Genomic DNA, 17,084 nt, shown 5'->3' with positions numbered 1-17,084 from the left:
TCCTGCAAAATCAATCAACTCTAGCCAGGAAAAGAAAGATCACATTGTAATAGGCTGTTCCTGCTGCAATGATGAGATTAGGAAGGAACAATGGAGTTCTTAGAAAAAAGAGGTACTGGGAGCAGACTAAAATCAATGTGTACCCTGTTTTTACTTTTCTCTATGTTCATGTTACTTTCCCCTTTGCTTATGACATTTTATAGATTCCTAGTATATCTTTCTATAAACACAATTGTCACTATACCCTCCCCACCAGTACACGGAGCCATGCTATCAACCTGAGTAATTAGAAAATTTCATGTACAGAAATTTGTGGTCTATGGCCATGCCACCCTGAACAAGCCCGATCCCGTCTGATCTCGGAAGCTAAGCAAGGTCGGGCCTGGTTAGTACTTGGATGGGAGACCACCTAGGAAGACCAGGTGCTGTAGGTGTAGAAATTTAAAAAATAAGGGATTGTAAGCTGACAAGGTCCTTGCAATAAAAAAAGAAGAAATTAAAAAAAGGAATGATTTGATGTTATTGTAAGAAAACTTATACTTTACTCTTCTTATATATAAAAACATAAATGTACTGCAAAAATTTTCCATTGTAGAAACTATAATACTTAAAAAGAAATAAGTCTCAACTTAATAATCATTAGTTCAGGTAGAGAGTCAAAAAATAGACAAATAGGATGATTTTTTAGAAAAATGAATAAACTAAAGACTATAAAGACTAATTTACAAATTTATTTCTATTAGATATACTAACATGTATGCTAGTACTCTTTAGCATATCAGTATTAGCTGAACATCCTTTTCTGCTAAAATTAATTTTCCAAGGACATGTACTACAACATTATTGAAAGTTGCTTTTTTAATATGGATTCCCCTCAAAAATAATTTTATGGTTGCTAAGCAGTCAATTGCCCAACTGCAGAGTAAAATATACTTAATGAGAACAGTGGCAAGAAACAGGAATAGGCAAAGGTGAGGAAGAAATACAATGATTTATATTCAGTTGGGAAAGAAACTGATAGCTGACAAGGCAAGAGTGGTGGAAAGCTACACCCCTACCAGCGTGAAATTTTTGCGAAACTGCTTTCTCTGTACAGAATTCTTTTTATGACATCTTGGAACAGCTTTTAGCAGCAATGCATGCAAGTTTTACCCTGGCTATCAGCACAGTTATGATAGCCTCAATCAAGCCAATGACTGTGTGCTACTTTGAGGCTGAAATGTTTCCATGATTACCACTATATTTACAATATAGCAAAACATCCAATATCCCTATTAAGGCACAGAAAACACAAGTTCCTGGAGAAAAGGCATAACATTAAGCAAACTTTCTGTCTAGAATTGGCAACTACACACCACCTCGAGGTAATCTTTACTTCCAAGTATCATTAATAGATTGCATCCTCTTGGTTCCCTTAATTTTGGAGCTGTAGGGCTAGCTGGCATCATTAGCTTTAGAGAAAAGTGTAATGAAACATTTTGTGATCTGAAAAGGGCAAATCTAATCAAATCCCCTTTGGTTAGCAGAGCAGGTCACTAAGAAGGAGGTACACAAATTTGCATGAATGAGAGGGTGACAAAACCAGAAAGGACAGCGAGAGGAGAGGAGTCTCGACTGGTGATTCAGGGTCAGACCAGGGCCTGTGGGTTTGTGAAAGAGGCCGGATATGGTCCCGCATGTGGCCGATGGGGAAACCCTGCTGGGTACAGACCCCCGGTATGGTGGCTGGATTGGTGGTTTGGCGGAGAACACCTGTGACTTGATATATGCACCTTAGCTGAGAGAGTGGATCAGGGAAGTTGAGTGTGTATATAACACACTTTAAAAAATATATGCACTGAATGTTCTATGCATAGATTCATAGTTTTCAAATAATCAGAAGTAATTAAGAAAAATACAGACTTTAGAGTAAAAGATTAAGATTTAAACACTTGTCCTACTCATGGTAACTGGACAACTTGCTTAAACTTTCTTCCTTAATCTAACCCACAAATTTACTCTAAGGATCGAATGTGCCGTCATAGGCCCGCACATTCATGTCGAATAAAGTACTTAGGACAGTGGATTGCAAATCTTTTTTTAACTGACTCCAGGCTGTAAACTTTTTATGAAGAAGCTCTTATTTGATTTGTTTTTGAAATCCAATGCACAGTAGTTTCTTAATATTCTTTACTGAGTGTATGGAAGTGCCTTCTCATTAATGAAGAGCACCACTCATCCTTAATACATAAATTTAATTAAATCATGATCAGTTTATTAGTTTTTGGTTAGAAATGTGTTTGTCAATACTGCTGAGCCTTAGGACATTATTATCAACATTCGAAATTTCTGTATTATTGATTCTTGGTTGCACTAGATATGAAAGTATGGGAAAGAATGATAGATAAACTAAAGTTTATAGTTTATTCTACAAAGGAAGTGGACCTTAATTTTTCTGATTAAAAGAAAAATATAAATATTTTATATCATTAAAAATTCTTCAAAGCAAAGTTCAAATATGTAGTGTTCTAGTGAAAGAATGATATCAACTTGCTTTTAAAATTTAAATTCATATTAACATATTGATTTAGTATATATTGAACACAGAAGTGTCAAGGATAATGTATTTATCAAAAAAATTCTCTTTTCTCAAGCTTCTCATTTCTATCCATGATACCATAACTCTGGAATCTTCATTTTTCCTTCAGCTCCTCAAATCTATATCCATCCTTATCTCTACTTGGATAAGCCGACTTTCAGGCTTTTATTATGGAAGATAACAGGGCTGAATTTGTAATCTTAATTTTCTTCCTCTTTCTTCCTCTGCCTCCCTTCCTTTCTCTCTTTCTCCTTTCTCTCTCTTTTTTTTTTTTAATTTTTCTTTTCTTTCTTCCTTTCTCTCTTAAAACTAATAGCACCCTAATTACTTTACCTTCAGTAATTTTGTATCATCTAGTATATATTTAACAAAGTCTCTTCCTCAAGCCTCCCTAAACCTCTGTGTAATATTAAAGATTCTGGAAAGACAAAGAAGAGAGATTTCTTACCTTACTATGTTAATCCTCCTTTTATATCAACAAAGACCAACTTTTGCCTTTAATGAGTTATGCATGTATGGGAGGAGCTCTATTAATTCCTTTTCACTTCATAGAAATTCTAATAAATCTGCTAGATCTGGTGAATTGCATTCTCATTTACAGAAAAGCAGCCCAAGGCCAACATGCTTTAAGTGTCATGCTGAAGGCTGCAACAATAACTAATAGTAGAATTGAAACTGATGTCAAAATATATTGGCTTTCATTGTGCAAAAGCTTAAGGACTGGATCAAAAGTGGCTTGAAATGAAGACCAACACAGAAAATAGGCGTGACTCTATTTTTTGTTGTTGTTTTTGTTGTTTTAGAGCAATATCCAGCTATTGATTATCATTATTATGACCATAGCCTTCAATAATTTCCCACTCCTCCAATTTGATATATCAGTTGAACTATGCACAGGGGATGCTGTGTTTCACAAATCAGTCAACCTTCTTTAGCCTGTGATTTTCCCCCAGTCCGTTTGCTCTTGTTAGATATCTATCTGCCATGGTATCTACTTCTTCCGGCTCACCAAAGTACTAGCAGATGTAAAATTTTAATGGATATGTGTTGATTAACTGAACCAAGAATGTCTGCTAGGTTAAAAACTTCTTCCAGGCCACACAGCTAACACACAAACACATATCCTCAGACTCCAATGTCTATTATGTTTCTTTTGCAGAGAATAAAACATAAGATATCTAAGAATCATCATTTTAGATGATGGAAGATCCCTGCAGATATTGATCACTCATTTCGTTGAAACTCTCTTTGACCACATGCCCAAATAAAACTCCTGAACACATATATCTAACAAAATGTATCAATCAGGGTCTCGGAATAGAAGGAAACATGTTGAAGTGTGGATATGGTTGGGTTTTACCATTTTTTTTGGCCTATCTACTTCCTACTTGTTATTCAGTTAAATTTCAGTTCCTCCCTTAAGACTCTCCTTACACACAGAAACTAGGTCATAACATTGGATAAATATCCATATAACACATTGCCATGTTACGACACTGATCGCACTTTATTGATTTTATTTATTTACTATTTGTGTTTGCAACTAAACTTTACACTTATGAAAAGAACAAAATGTATTTGCCCTCTTTTCTATTGTCACCAGTGCTTAGCCCAGTTTTTAGCACATAACAAATGTTCAACAGCAATTTGGTAAATGAAGAGAGAGCTGCTAAAAGGGAAACAAGCACCACTTCCTCTCTTCTTCCAATTAACCATGCCATCAACACACACACACACACACACACACACACACACACACACACACACACACTATGTACATGAAATTTATTAAAGGCAAAATTTGGCCTTTAGTGACATAAAAAGATTGAGTCTTTTATATCCAAGCTATTCCTGCTCTCTGTACATTTAAATCAGAAAATGTAGCAAATTTTGACAAAATCATCATTAAAAAATAGGGATGTTCTTTATGCCAACATGTATTTAAAATATCAATATCACAGAATCTCTCTAGCAATATTTCTTTTCACTGTACTACAGAGAATTGAGAAATACAATGCAGAAGAATTTATAATTCAAGAATTTATTTATTGAGAAAATATACCACACTTTATTGGTATGGCATTACATTTGCTGTAATTGCCTAATATAAGCATAAATATATTTAAGTGCCTTTCGCTACTCTCTTTCCACTGACAAAATTGTGACATGATTGTAAAATACCAAAGATGGACAGTAAGTAGGAAAAAGTTTGCTTAAGAAAGAATGGTCTAGTTTACTTGTAAAATGACACATTTATTAGTTCTACCTATTTTGCATTTCAAAGATAATATATACATACTGAATAGCAAATGTACATAATAAAACAAAATGCTATTGGTATGGTATAATAAAAACATATATTTGATCCTCCTGTCAAGTTCCTTGCACAAAGCTCCAAAAACCCTTGAATTTCCTGAGTGAGAGGAGCGTTTTGTTTTTCATAATGAGCTCCTTTCAATCACACGAGTTTATGATAATGAAGTGACTTAGGGCAGGGCAACTAGACGGCCTTAGGATAGGGGTGGCTTCCAGAAAGACCAAGTGATTAGAGAGCTGGAACTTTTAGCCCCACCCACAGGGGATGAGCTGGAGATTAAAATTCTATAAAACAGAACTGAATCTCTTTTGCTCAGGATCCTTCCAGATAGCACCCTGTGTACCTCTTCATCTGACTGTTCTGTATCCTTTATCATATCTCTTATAGGAAAAAAAAATATATATAGGTAAATGTAAATAAATGTTTCTCTGAGTTCTGTGAGCCAAAACAAACAAAAAAAAGAACCCCAGGAGTCAGTTTGTGGGAACCTCTGATTTACAGCAGTTTGTTAGAAACTCAGGTAACAACCTGGACTTGTAATTGGTATCTGAAGTGGGATCAGTGGGACTGAGCCATTGGCCTGTGGGGTATAACACTATTTTTAGGTAGATAGTGTCAGAATTTAGTTAAATTGTTGGGTCACCCAGCCAGTGTTTGATAACTACAGTATTATTGATGGTGTTGGACAACACAACAGATATGGCTATGCCATATTGGTTTCTTGAGGTTTATTTAACGCCATGCTTATAATATCATATAAAAGTAATGTTTATCACATATTGTATATTTTTCTATGAGTCAAGTACATTTCTTTAATACTCTATTGAATAGATTTTAATATTATTTCCACTTTGTAAGTGATCAGTTCAAGCTCATAAATCAGAGAGAAGTCAGAGAGTTCTCATGCACCTCCTAGGTCGTGTAAACAAGCTGGCACACAAACACAGGTCATTGAACTATAGTGTCTATGCTCTGAACCAGTCCTGCTGTGGATGAAAAAGGGGCACTGTAGTAAATCTAATCGAAAGTAACCTCACAGGGTGATCTGATTATAAATTCCCTAATTGGGCAGGTCAACATGTATAGCTATGCCTCAGGCCTATAATTTCTTTAGTAAAAGGTTTATCTTTTCCTTAAGCAAGCCCTGTCCATTGTTTTTGTGCACTAGGTTAACACACCTCTGAAATGCTTCTTTTTCAGCCCCCTGGGAAGAATAACCACCCTAAAAAGACCACATAATCTTGTTAACTATCCTGTAGTCCAATCCTCACCTTGATTTTCCACCTTCATGTAATCTTTCTTAAATTCTCTCCTTAATTCCAAATGCATAAAAGAAACTGTGAAAATTGTCATTCTGGGAAGCATTTGAGATCTTGCTGCCAGACGTTGTCGTCAGTTTGGCTCAAATAAAATCTTATAAAAATTCTTTATAGGTTTAGACATTCTTACATCAATGCCACCACTATGAAACTTGCTATATACACATGTAGTTTTCTACAGTTTGCCTGTGCCTTATTCTAACTCTGATAAAACTTTTTCTTTGTAATTAAAATTAAATGCCTTAAATTTTTCCTCCAAATGATTGAAAAAATAAAGGGAACCAGGAGAGTCCCTTTTTATTCTTACTTAGTAAGAAAAGTAAATTCCCTAATCCTAACATCTAACATCTCTAAATCTAGACAGAGTTCACTGTAACAGATAATTTTAAAACTCACTGAATATTCATGAGCTCGCCTACACTTCCCAGCCTCTTGTGGTTGGTCTGGGTTATATGACTAGCTCTGGTCAATGGACTGTGAGTGGAAGTCACCATCATTTTGAGGAAGTAAAAAGATTTTGTATAAACCCTAGCTCTCTTGTCACCTCCTTCAGTAGCTCTGGAAACCATCCGTCAAGATGGCAGAGCCATAAGACGGAAGAATAATGAATCCCTAAGCAAATAGTTAGAGTTTACCTGGAAACCCACTGAACTTCAGCAGACTTTATATGGAGGGAAATAAACTTTGGTTTATTCATCTTAATCTGATTAATGCAGACACAGGAAAGGGACAGTACATATACAGTGACTGATCCAAAATTTTTAAATTATAGTCAATTAATTAGTATGCTTTCAATTTTGACTATCAGAAATCTTACTATAAATTACTTCAACAGTAGAAAATTTATTATCTCATATAAAAACATATTCTGGATGTGGATTATTCTAGGACAGTAGCTCAGCAACATGTTTACAGTATGACTATAGCAACTCTAAGCATCACATGATGAGTGTCAATATCCAAGGCTAGGGGGAAAATGTTCTATTCTCATGTCTCAGTTTTAGAGGAAGGAACGTTTTCTTATCATTTCCCACCACCTTCCCTCCCCCCCAAAATACCCTAGAAACCTATATCTAAGCAATCCTTTGTATCAAGTTCTCCTGCGTAAACCTATTTCTACAATTAAGTTGTGTTTACTGGAATTGATTCTCTAATATAATTAACATTCATTACCTAGGGCTAAGAGATTCCATGAAAGACATAGTCTCCCAATTCCTGAATAAACTCAGGGTTCCACTAGCAAGGAAAAAATAAATAATGGCCCCTAAGTAGATAACAGTGCCTGACAACATAAAATATATTCAGAGAATGAGGTAAAATGTTCTCTCAACATTATGCACTGAAGGGGAGCAGAACTGTCACCCTAAAATATGTCTTCTTTGGCTTAAAGATTGTATTAGGATAATTAGTTAAACAAAAAACAAACAAAAAAAATTAAAAAACAAAACAAAAAACAGAAAAAGTTCTAAAAACCAAAAGGAAGTTACCCTTTATAAGAGATCTATCTTTTATTAGAGAGGAGTCTTAATCAAGACTCTCAAAATATAGAGAGAAAATTTTTTTTCCTCCCCATCACATATAATTTCAAATGAATTATAAGTTCAAAATATGACTAATATTAATTTAACTTTAAATTTATTATTTTTTCTAGCTGATCGAAGTTTTACAGTAGCTCCAAACATGTTATCACGGAGTTTATTAGCCCAACACAGAGTAAAAATAGTTAACTATTAATTTAGTTTATTTTTAAATCATAAATTGGTCTCACTATTATGCTGCTGGGTTTAAAACATTATTAGTTTTAGTTTTTATGTTTAACTTTAAATTATCAATGTGGTATCAGGTAGACAATACCAAATTTGGAAATATTAACTTTTGACTATTAGAGCATGAGAATATTTTTAGTCAATGGGCAATTTAAGATTAAAGATGGATTCTCTTCACTCTCCAATAGGCTGTCACATTCAGCCAACTTGCCTATTTTGTATTTAAGGAGAATAATGTTTGTTTAATGTAAACTCAAGCCCAATTACATATTAAGACTCTGAGAAGTAAAGCTCAACCAAGGAAGCATTATAATTGTGAAGGTTGGTCAGGAACGAAAGTAATTTGTTTTCCGGCTTCAAAATTCATCGCTCTCTGAGGTGAATTCTAAGAGAATTCGACATAAAAAACCCCAGTGTGTATACTTTTTTGAAAATTTATATTATAATTTCCACTTCTCCAAAGTATGAATTTAAATGATGGGTGCTAATATGCATACAGGATCGAGTGGGTTATTGGCTCTTTAGAGTCACTGGAGAGAGGAGTTGAATGATGCGTGAAATGAAAATCTGACCCAAAGGGAGTTCAGAGAGGACTGTGCTGTCATCTCTGCAGCGCCCGTGTAGTGTGACACTAAGGAGCACACAGGTGTATCATAAAAGCGCCCTGAATCTCAGAGCAGAATGGCAGATGAGAGTGCTTTAATGAGCTGTTTTATGCCCGTACTTATCTCAGTACATCTTTCTTGTCTCTCTGGCTACTAGGAGTTGTAACAATTAATAGTCTCTATCTCAAAGTGAAGTGTTAAGATGAGAAAATTTACCTGAACCACTTGAGCTAAATGATCCAACTTTACCTTCATTTTCAAGATATATTAAGACGGAAAAAAAGAAAAAAGAAGTAGAAGGAATTGGGGTAAGGAATTGGTCTTTAGAAATACTAACTCTAGTCCCTTCCTTCAGTTTTCTGTGGAGATCTAAGACCTAAACTTAGACATATGACATTCTGATTTCATTAGTCTGTGCAAAATAAACTAAAATTAAACAATAACAAAATAAGCACACACACATATGCACAAGCTATACATAACAAAAATAATAAAATACATATATGCACAATAAATGAGATAAGTAATGTTTTATTAAAGTGTCTGAGCTGTTCATAAAATTTTAAGATCTTAGATTGACTTGTCACAAGTATTAAGTGAAAAGCTTTCCAGGATTGACTAATGGCTTTGGAGAGATAGGGGTTTGAGAATCAACAAACAGTCATCGTAAACAAACAAACCCAAATAACCGAATTCAGTGTTATTGGTCTCTCTCATTATCAGAACATCACTTCATGAGATCTGACTCATAACAGTAATGATAGTAGCTGTTATGTGTTAGTTTCACTGTTTCTCAAAAATGGAAAGCATATTAGATTTTCTTTGATGCATAGATGATCTGATTTCTAACTCTGATAGTTACAAATTTATTTTTGAGTATATTTGAGGAAAAAAAATGTAACTCAGGCACCAAAGTATTGCTTGAACATTATTCCCTAGGAGGAGACAAAGCCAGGAAGTCCACTATATTCCTGCATACAAAAGTGGTACTTAAATAGTAAATTTAGGAAATACTGAGATATGACAAGGGGGAGGGCTTAAGGGGTTTTAATTAGACGAGTACCAAAATTTTCTTTATGTTTTCATGAGACTTAATGACAGATGTAGCATTCCTTTCAAGTGTTTCTCTGCCTTTCGTTTGAAACTTGCCACCAGGTCCCTCTACTGCTAACCCTGATTCTATGTCATTTTATTTACCATGGCCATTACTGTAATAGCTACCATTTTCCAAATGTTAACCCTGTGCAAGGCACCGGATTAAATGCTTTAATGCACTATTTCATGGATTCCTTAATATAACTGTGAAGTAGACACTATCATTATTCCAATTTTCCAGGTGAGGAAACTGAAGTTTAGAGATGCTACCTTTTTAATCTGACTGCTCTTAGCAGACTATTTTGTCTTCTGAAATTTTCATCTCTCTACTGGTGTTTTTTATATATTATTAATACAAATAAGAATGTCATAATAATGGTGAATGTTTATTGACCACATGCTTTGTTTAGGGCACAGGTTTAAAAAGTTATACGGACTGTCTTATTTAATATTCACAAAAACTCCTAACGTAGACATAAATATTATCTTCACTATGCAGACTAGGAAATGGAGAGGAGAGATAAAACAACTTCTCCAATGCCACACAGCTATGGATCAGAACAATTTGGTTTTGTAGGCAAGCAGTCTGACCCCAGAATCCATTCTCAAGGAATGGCATTTACACATGCCTTCAATCCAGGCTGGGGGTTGGATGAACAGTGCACTGAAATCGGGGTAAATCTATTATACTCCCCATTGGACTCTTGCCTGTGAGGTAGAGTTGTTAAGCTCTGGAGTATCTATTTCTGTTTCATGTGTCTGTGTCCTAGAGTTGTAGGAAAGATAGAAGGAGAAGAAACAGGAAAGAGAGAGGCAGAGACAGAGAAAAGGAGAAGGAAAGAGAGAATGAAGCTTCTAGTTAAATTGGTCTTACTCTCTCCACTTATGTCTCTTGCATAAATTTGAAGACTTAAAAAATGAAAAGTTTCAAAGAGCTTCTTGGCTATTTGACCTCAGTGTTCTAAGAAATTCTAAAGTGATGGTAGGTGCTGTCACACTAGTTCTAAAGACAAATCTGCTTAATGAACTGAACTCTTCAATTACAAAATAGCTAGAAGCCAAATTGTGTTCACAGCGTTCTTTAAAAACCCTCCATTCTCAAATCCAGCAATCAGTTTAATTTTACGAATTTAAATAAGAACTGACAACAAAAATCCTTAATGATATCATTCCAAAAGAATATAGGTTTTATTCTACAGTGTTTTCCAAAGTCTTTCTTGTCTATTTAATCCTAAAATTTTCTATATTATTAACTTAGAGTAAGAGAATTCAAAATATTCATAGTGTAAAGTGTGTGATAAATTTACCACGGTATTATAAAACAGTTAATATCTAGTTTAAAAATTTCAGCAGTTAAAGATGGCAACCTAAATCATTTGCAGATGCATTCTTTACATAATTATGTGGGAGCAATTTCTTACTTTGTTTTCACAGTTTGACAAAAAGATACTCGTCCTTCCATACAGCCAGCATTCGTCACTAGCAAATTAATCAGTCATGCAATCTTTAGCTCCACTTCTTAAGCTGCTCTATTTCTATATTCCATAAAAAATAAGACTTGGTATATCAAGTAATGACTTCTAAATGATTAAACATGCAAAACTATAGTGTTAAAAACTGATAAAAATCATTAAAAATAAATTACACTGCTTTTAGTCCGTGGGAAAAGGCATTGTCAGCTGACAAAACAGAATACAACTTCTTTCATCTAAGGCTTCAGGCAACCTGGCTACTATTTAGGCTGATTGAAAATAGCTATTACAGATAATCTGATCAGTTCAATTGCTTAAAGTGGATATATTGCATATAAAAGTCCTAAGGGATAGAGATATGTTTAATTATTTAGCAAACGTACATTCACTGAGCTTCCAGGAAACTAATGATAATGAGGTACACAAAAATAGGCACTATAATATTTATAACAAGAAGAATGATCACAGTAATAGTTAATAGGAAAAAAAAAAAAAGCCAGCCAAGGTGTAACCCAGGCTTTCATTGCTCTTAAATTTCACAACGACTTAGGGAGGAAGATATAACTAATAATCCTATTTGAAAGATGAGGAAACTGAGGCTGAGAGAGTTCATGGCTTCTACCCAAAATTATCCAGCTGAATAGGGGTAGAGCCAGGATTCTCACTCAGATGTACCTGTTTCCGGGGCCTGTTCTCCAGTCCACTAGGCTTCGCTCTTCTGGCAGCACCACTACAAGCCTGGCGAGGATGCAGAGAGAGAAAAATATGATCTTGCTATTGATTTTGCATCAATGATAGCCATGTATGATTTAAACACAGAAAATATGAGGAAATATATTAATTTGTTCTTAATTCGGTATGGACATGAGAGGGCACACAAGAAAAATAGCAGTTATGTTCATTGAGAAAACTTGATATTCACAGGATCTCTTTGCTCTCATTCCTGGACATGTTAGTGTTTGGACAGGAGGAGGGTCGGGGGAAACCATTACTGGCTGAGGGAAGAGTCTAAAACAAAATATAAACCTATAGAACAATAAGTACTTCTTTAAAGAGTCTAAACAAAATATAAAAATATAAAATAATACTTAGTTCCTTCAAGAATCTAAAACAAGATATCCTTTAGAGTTAAAAGAAAATCTCCATGTACAACATTCTGCAGATTCTTCGCTTTATTCCTAGGGGGCAGGTAACCCTGAGATTACCATTCTGATTTTAAAGATAACTTTGTGAGGCTCAGTGAGGCTCAATTAGTAGAAGAGACAGGATTGAAACTGAGCTTTCTGCTGACCAGTGGTCTTTCTAGTATATTATCATCCAAGGTGGTAGAATAAATATGGTATATGTGGTAAGGGATCAAGATTGACTTAAGTGAGTAAAGGAAAAAGATCAAAGAAAGTTTTTTTGATGGGAATGAAAAGAGTTCAATGTGAATATATGAACATAGTCAGATAGGTTTTAAAGAGACATTTATGTATTCATATGTTACTTAGGTGGCAAGAGGGACACAGTGTAGTTTGTGAAAGAGAATAGACAATATCCCATACTGCACTTTGGAGTAAAGCAAAGCCAGGTATGTATAGCAAGCTATTTAACTTCTCCAGTCCTGAGTTTCCTTATCTTTAAAGTGAGAATAGGAATCTCTCCATCACCAGAGTTTTTATTGACAATAAAGGGAAAATGTGATAATATGTATGAAATGCGCACAGCAAGCTCTCTCCATGGAGAGCAGTGATTGCAATTATAACTCCAAATAAAGTGGAATGGAAACTGTGTATGAAGCCGGTTAACATGGAAGCAATGTAGAAAAGAAGAGGACAATGAGAGTTTGATGGAGGGGAAAAAATAATGTGGCAACATTTTACTGTATACGATTCTACTCTTCTCCAGAATATCCTTCACTGCTTTTCCATTATATCTGCGTTAAAATAAGCAAACAAAGAGGCATTAGACCTCTTTGAGGGGGCTCTAATGTTTGGTCACCTATGTAAGCAAACCAAAACCTCAGCCAGAGTCGCTTCTTGTAAATGCTTCAAGGTGGAAAGAAAACCAATCCCACACAGCCAACTAGACTTTCCCAAACAATGCAAATACCTAAGCTATAGCCAATCAAAGAATTTTCTTGCTTTGCTTCTCTGTCTTCTCTATAAAAACCTAGCCTTCTAGCTCCTGAGGGTAGAGTGCCACTGACCACTTCTGGTTTGGCGTTGGCTGACTGAAATCAATATTTGTTCCAATAAACTCTTTAAACTTTTAATGTGCCTCAGTTCATCTTTTACCACTTGGAATAAAATTCAAACTCTATAGTTCGTCCTACAAATACACCTATAATGTGGCTTCTGTATTCTCTTCCAGGATTATCTCTGAAGAATTTCCTCCTGTCTGATCCCCAGCCATGCTGTGATTTGTTTGTGATTTTAATTCTTGCTTTTCAGTCTACCTAGAATGTTCATTCCCTAGCTCCTCACCTGGTCTCAACTTAAGTAATACTTCTTCAGATAAGACTTCTCAGACCTTTTGTTGCCTTCTTTAATTAATTACTTAATTTTGCAATTATATACACATTCACATGTTTTTCTTCAAGCAATTGACAACAAAATCGAAAAGCATCAAGTGACATGAACTGAGCTTCTCTGAAGCTCTGAATGCATTAAAGATAGAAAGAAGGACAATATGAAGACTGCCAAAGGATATAAACCATTACATAACACTTCAACATCAGTACAAGAGATGCCAGACATGGTTATAAGTGATTGAATTGCCAAATGAAGGGGAAAAGGGAAAAAAAAATCTCTGTTAGAGTTGGAGAAGACATGAGGTTCTTCAAAATTTTGGAGGTCTCAAACTGCTACATTGAAATAAGAAGCTATACTTTAAATTTTTTGAACCTGTGGATTGCGTGTGCACATCCATGAGAGTGTGTGTGTCTGTGTATGTGTGTATCTTACTTGTTCTTCTGTGTGTGTTTTTGTGTTTCTGTGTTTTGAATTGACTTGTGTTTGTGTGTGAGAGAGAGAGAGAGTGATTGGAGCATGTGACAACAGGGACAGCATTTTGAAAGCAATGGGAAATATGCAACTTGATGGATGTCATTTTGCTGCATGTGGCTTCAGCCTTCCATCTCAGGTCTCCCTCTTGACAATAGCACTAAATTATGAAAAGTGAGACTCTCAGAAGGCTTCCATATTCAACTAAAAATCTATTATACAAATAACCTATTGTTGAAGAAGACAATCATTTTGCATAGAAAATAAACTAAAAAGTGCTTGATAAATCAAATCAAATAATTTGTTCTACCTCATATGATGTGCTGATGCATATAGTTTATTATTTATATATTTTCATTGGATAGATGACTACTTATGCCTTATACATGGTGGGTGTAAACTAGACCTGAAATGTTAACATGATTTAAAAGATGAAATTTGAAGGAATATTTTCTCTAAAGCTAGAGAGCTAGTGGTAGCTTCATCAATTTCAACAACTTTAGTTTTGTTTGTTTGTTTTTGACAAGAAGTACAAATGTAGGAGACAAGTATCCCACTGCACCCATGGGTCTAGCACAATCACAGAAGAATATCAGACTTGTCCCCAATTAACCAGTGGAAATTTTTAAAAATACATCTAGAAATGTCAAGACAAAAGAAGCCTTAAATCTGACAGCATTTGGAAGATCTACAAAATTAGGAGCAAGTATAATCTTGACATTCTATCTTCTAAGGAATTCTTCCTCAATTAATCATAATATTGGTTTTTGGAGATTATTGAGGTAGGTGTGGATTTAGAACTAGGAAGTCCAAGTCATAACCAAGCAGGCAGGGTGTTTTCTAGACACTTGTCATCCAGGTCAAGAATTTAATTATCATCCCTTTAGATAGACTCTACCTAATCACCTATTCTAATTTAGAAACACCAATTATTCTCAGTTTTTTAAATCATAGCACATTGTTTTTTGCGTTATTTATTATGTTCTGAAAATACATTACTTATATATTTATTTATTTGGTTATTAATTGTTTCCCCATTTTGCCCAGTGTGGACACTGTGAGATCATGTACCTTGTTGTTCTTATTCCTCATGTATCCCTAACTCATAAAATAGTACCTGACACATAGTGGGCTCCAAGTAAATATTTACAGTGAATGAGATAAAAATAACATAAGGAACACAAAGAGATAGAATGTCTATAACTTAGTAACATGTTTATCATCTGCTCAGGATTTAATTTTCTTTTGCTCCTGTAGCTTAAAATGTTTTATAATAACTATAGTAAATAATATAATAATTAAAACACTCAAAGTCAAAAAGTGCCGCATTTCGTTTATTAAAGGACCGTGCTGATTACCTTATTTCTCACCATAATTATAGCACTGTTTCCTCTAATCAGAATTAGATGGAGTAACCATGAATACAAAGATGGTTTTATCTGTGGACGGGGAGCAATCCCTTTATTTTATCTATCACCATTCATTTATGCATTCAATCATTCATTCTTGTGTTAACATTTCTTGGGGGAACTGTCATTGTTCTCCTAGGTTCTATAACAGACATATGTCCTTCTTTCTAGGGAGTCAGAATCTAGTAGGCAGAAAATCAAGGAAACCAATATATACCAGTACGATGTGGCACTAGAGCTACACACAGTAAATTCTGAGAGTACAGATTTTCACCTGGCATAAGTCATCAAGGAAGGTGAGCAGGGAAGGTCTGGCAGCAGAAAGTAGAGGTTAGGTTAGGCTGAAGAAGTCATTTGATTGGAAAACAGGGAAATTCAACTAGTTGATATGACTGGGCAGAATATATAGATACTCCTAGACTTACGATGAGCTTATGTCCTCATACATGCATTGTAAATTGAAAATATCATACGTCAAAAATCTGTTTAGTATACCTAACCTACCAGACATCATAGCTTAGCCTAGCTTGCCTTAAACACGCTCAGAACAGTTACTTTAGCCTATAGTTGGGCAAAATCGCTTAACACAATGAATATACTGAAGAGTGTCACATGGCTGATGGGGAGTTGTGACTCATTGCCACTGCCCAGCATCACAAGAGAGTATCCTACCACTTATCACAGCCTGGGAAAAGATCTAAATTCAAAATTCAAAGTATGATTTCTACTGAATGCACATCCCTTCTGCACCATGCTGAAGTCAAAAAATTGTAACTCAAATCATCATAAGTCAGGAACCGTTTGTATTTAGGAATGAGGCTACGGGGGTAGGCAAGAATCATATCACGAGAGGACTTTCATGCCATGCGCAACATAGATAACATACAAGTAAAAGATATCTGTCATCTGATAAGACCGAAGCTATAAGAATGGCCCCAATTATACTACATGAATCAATGACCTACAGGGAGGTTTGCAGGCCCTTTCAGGTGTCCGTGCTTTCTGGTGGTAAGAAGGCCACCTCAATTTTATATAAAAACTCAATTGTTTAGTTCATCCAGAGTTCTGGTTAGTTTAGGATGGCAGAACTCACAAGAGACCAATAATTTTAGGTACAACTGTAAAAGGACACTTACATCAACTTGTCAGTCCATTTTTTCCTGGGCATGACCCTACAAAGAGAACAAAAAGTTGGAAAACTTTACTGATAAGACATTAAAATAAGTCACCATAATAAATCTATTCACCTATAGAGGGAGAAAAAAGAAAATATAAAATGAATTGTGTGCATAGTTAGACTCATTTCAGAGGACTAAAAATAAATGCATGTACATTACTGTTTAAATCTCCTTTTCTAATTCTAGATCTCACATTCTTTTTCTTAAGATTATAGTAAACTTGATTGGACTTCAGGTTTTTAAAATTCTATAAATATTACATATATTTTTCCAAAATAAAAATGTTATCAGTTCAAAATGTAGCATATAAGCCCTCTAAAATATTTAATAAATATGAAATTATGAAGGTGAAATCACC

The 17,084-nt window shown here is 34.9% G+C and overlaps 1 non-coding gene across 1 annotated transcript; it reads left to right on the top strand.

The window, feature by feature from the left end:
• Window positions 1-315: 315 nt before the first annotated feature.
• Window positions 316-434, top strand: LOC112473759. The gene has a single exon (XR_003044173.1). It is a non-coding gene; the product is annotated as a 5S ribosomal RNA (ribosomal RNA).
• Window positions 435-17,084: the final 16,650 nt, after the last annotated feature.

The sequence above is a fragment of the Pteropus alecto genome, unplaced genomic scaffold (genome assembly GCF_000325575.1).
Source record: "Pteropus alecto unplaced genomic scaffold, ASM32557v1 scaffold8, whole genome shotgun sequence".
Lineage (NCBI taxonomy): Eukaryota > Metazoa > Chordata > Mammalia > Chiroptera > Pteropodidae > Pteropus > Pteropus alecto.
This window is presented reverse-complemented; position numbering and strand designations above follow the sequence as displayed.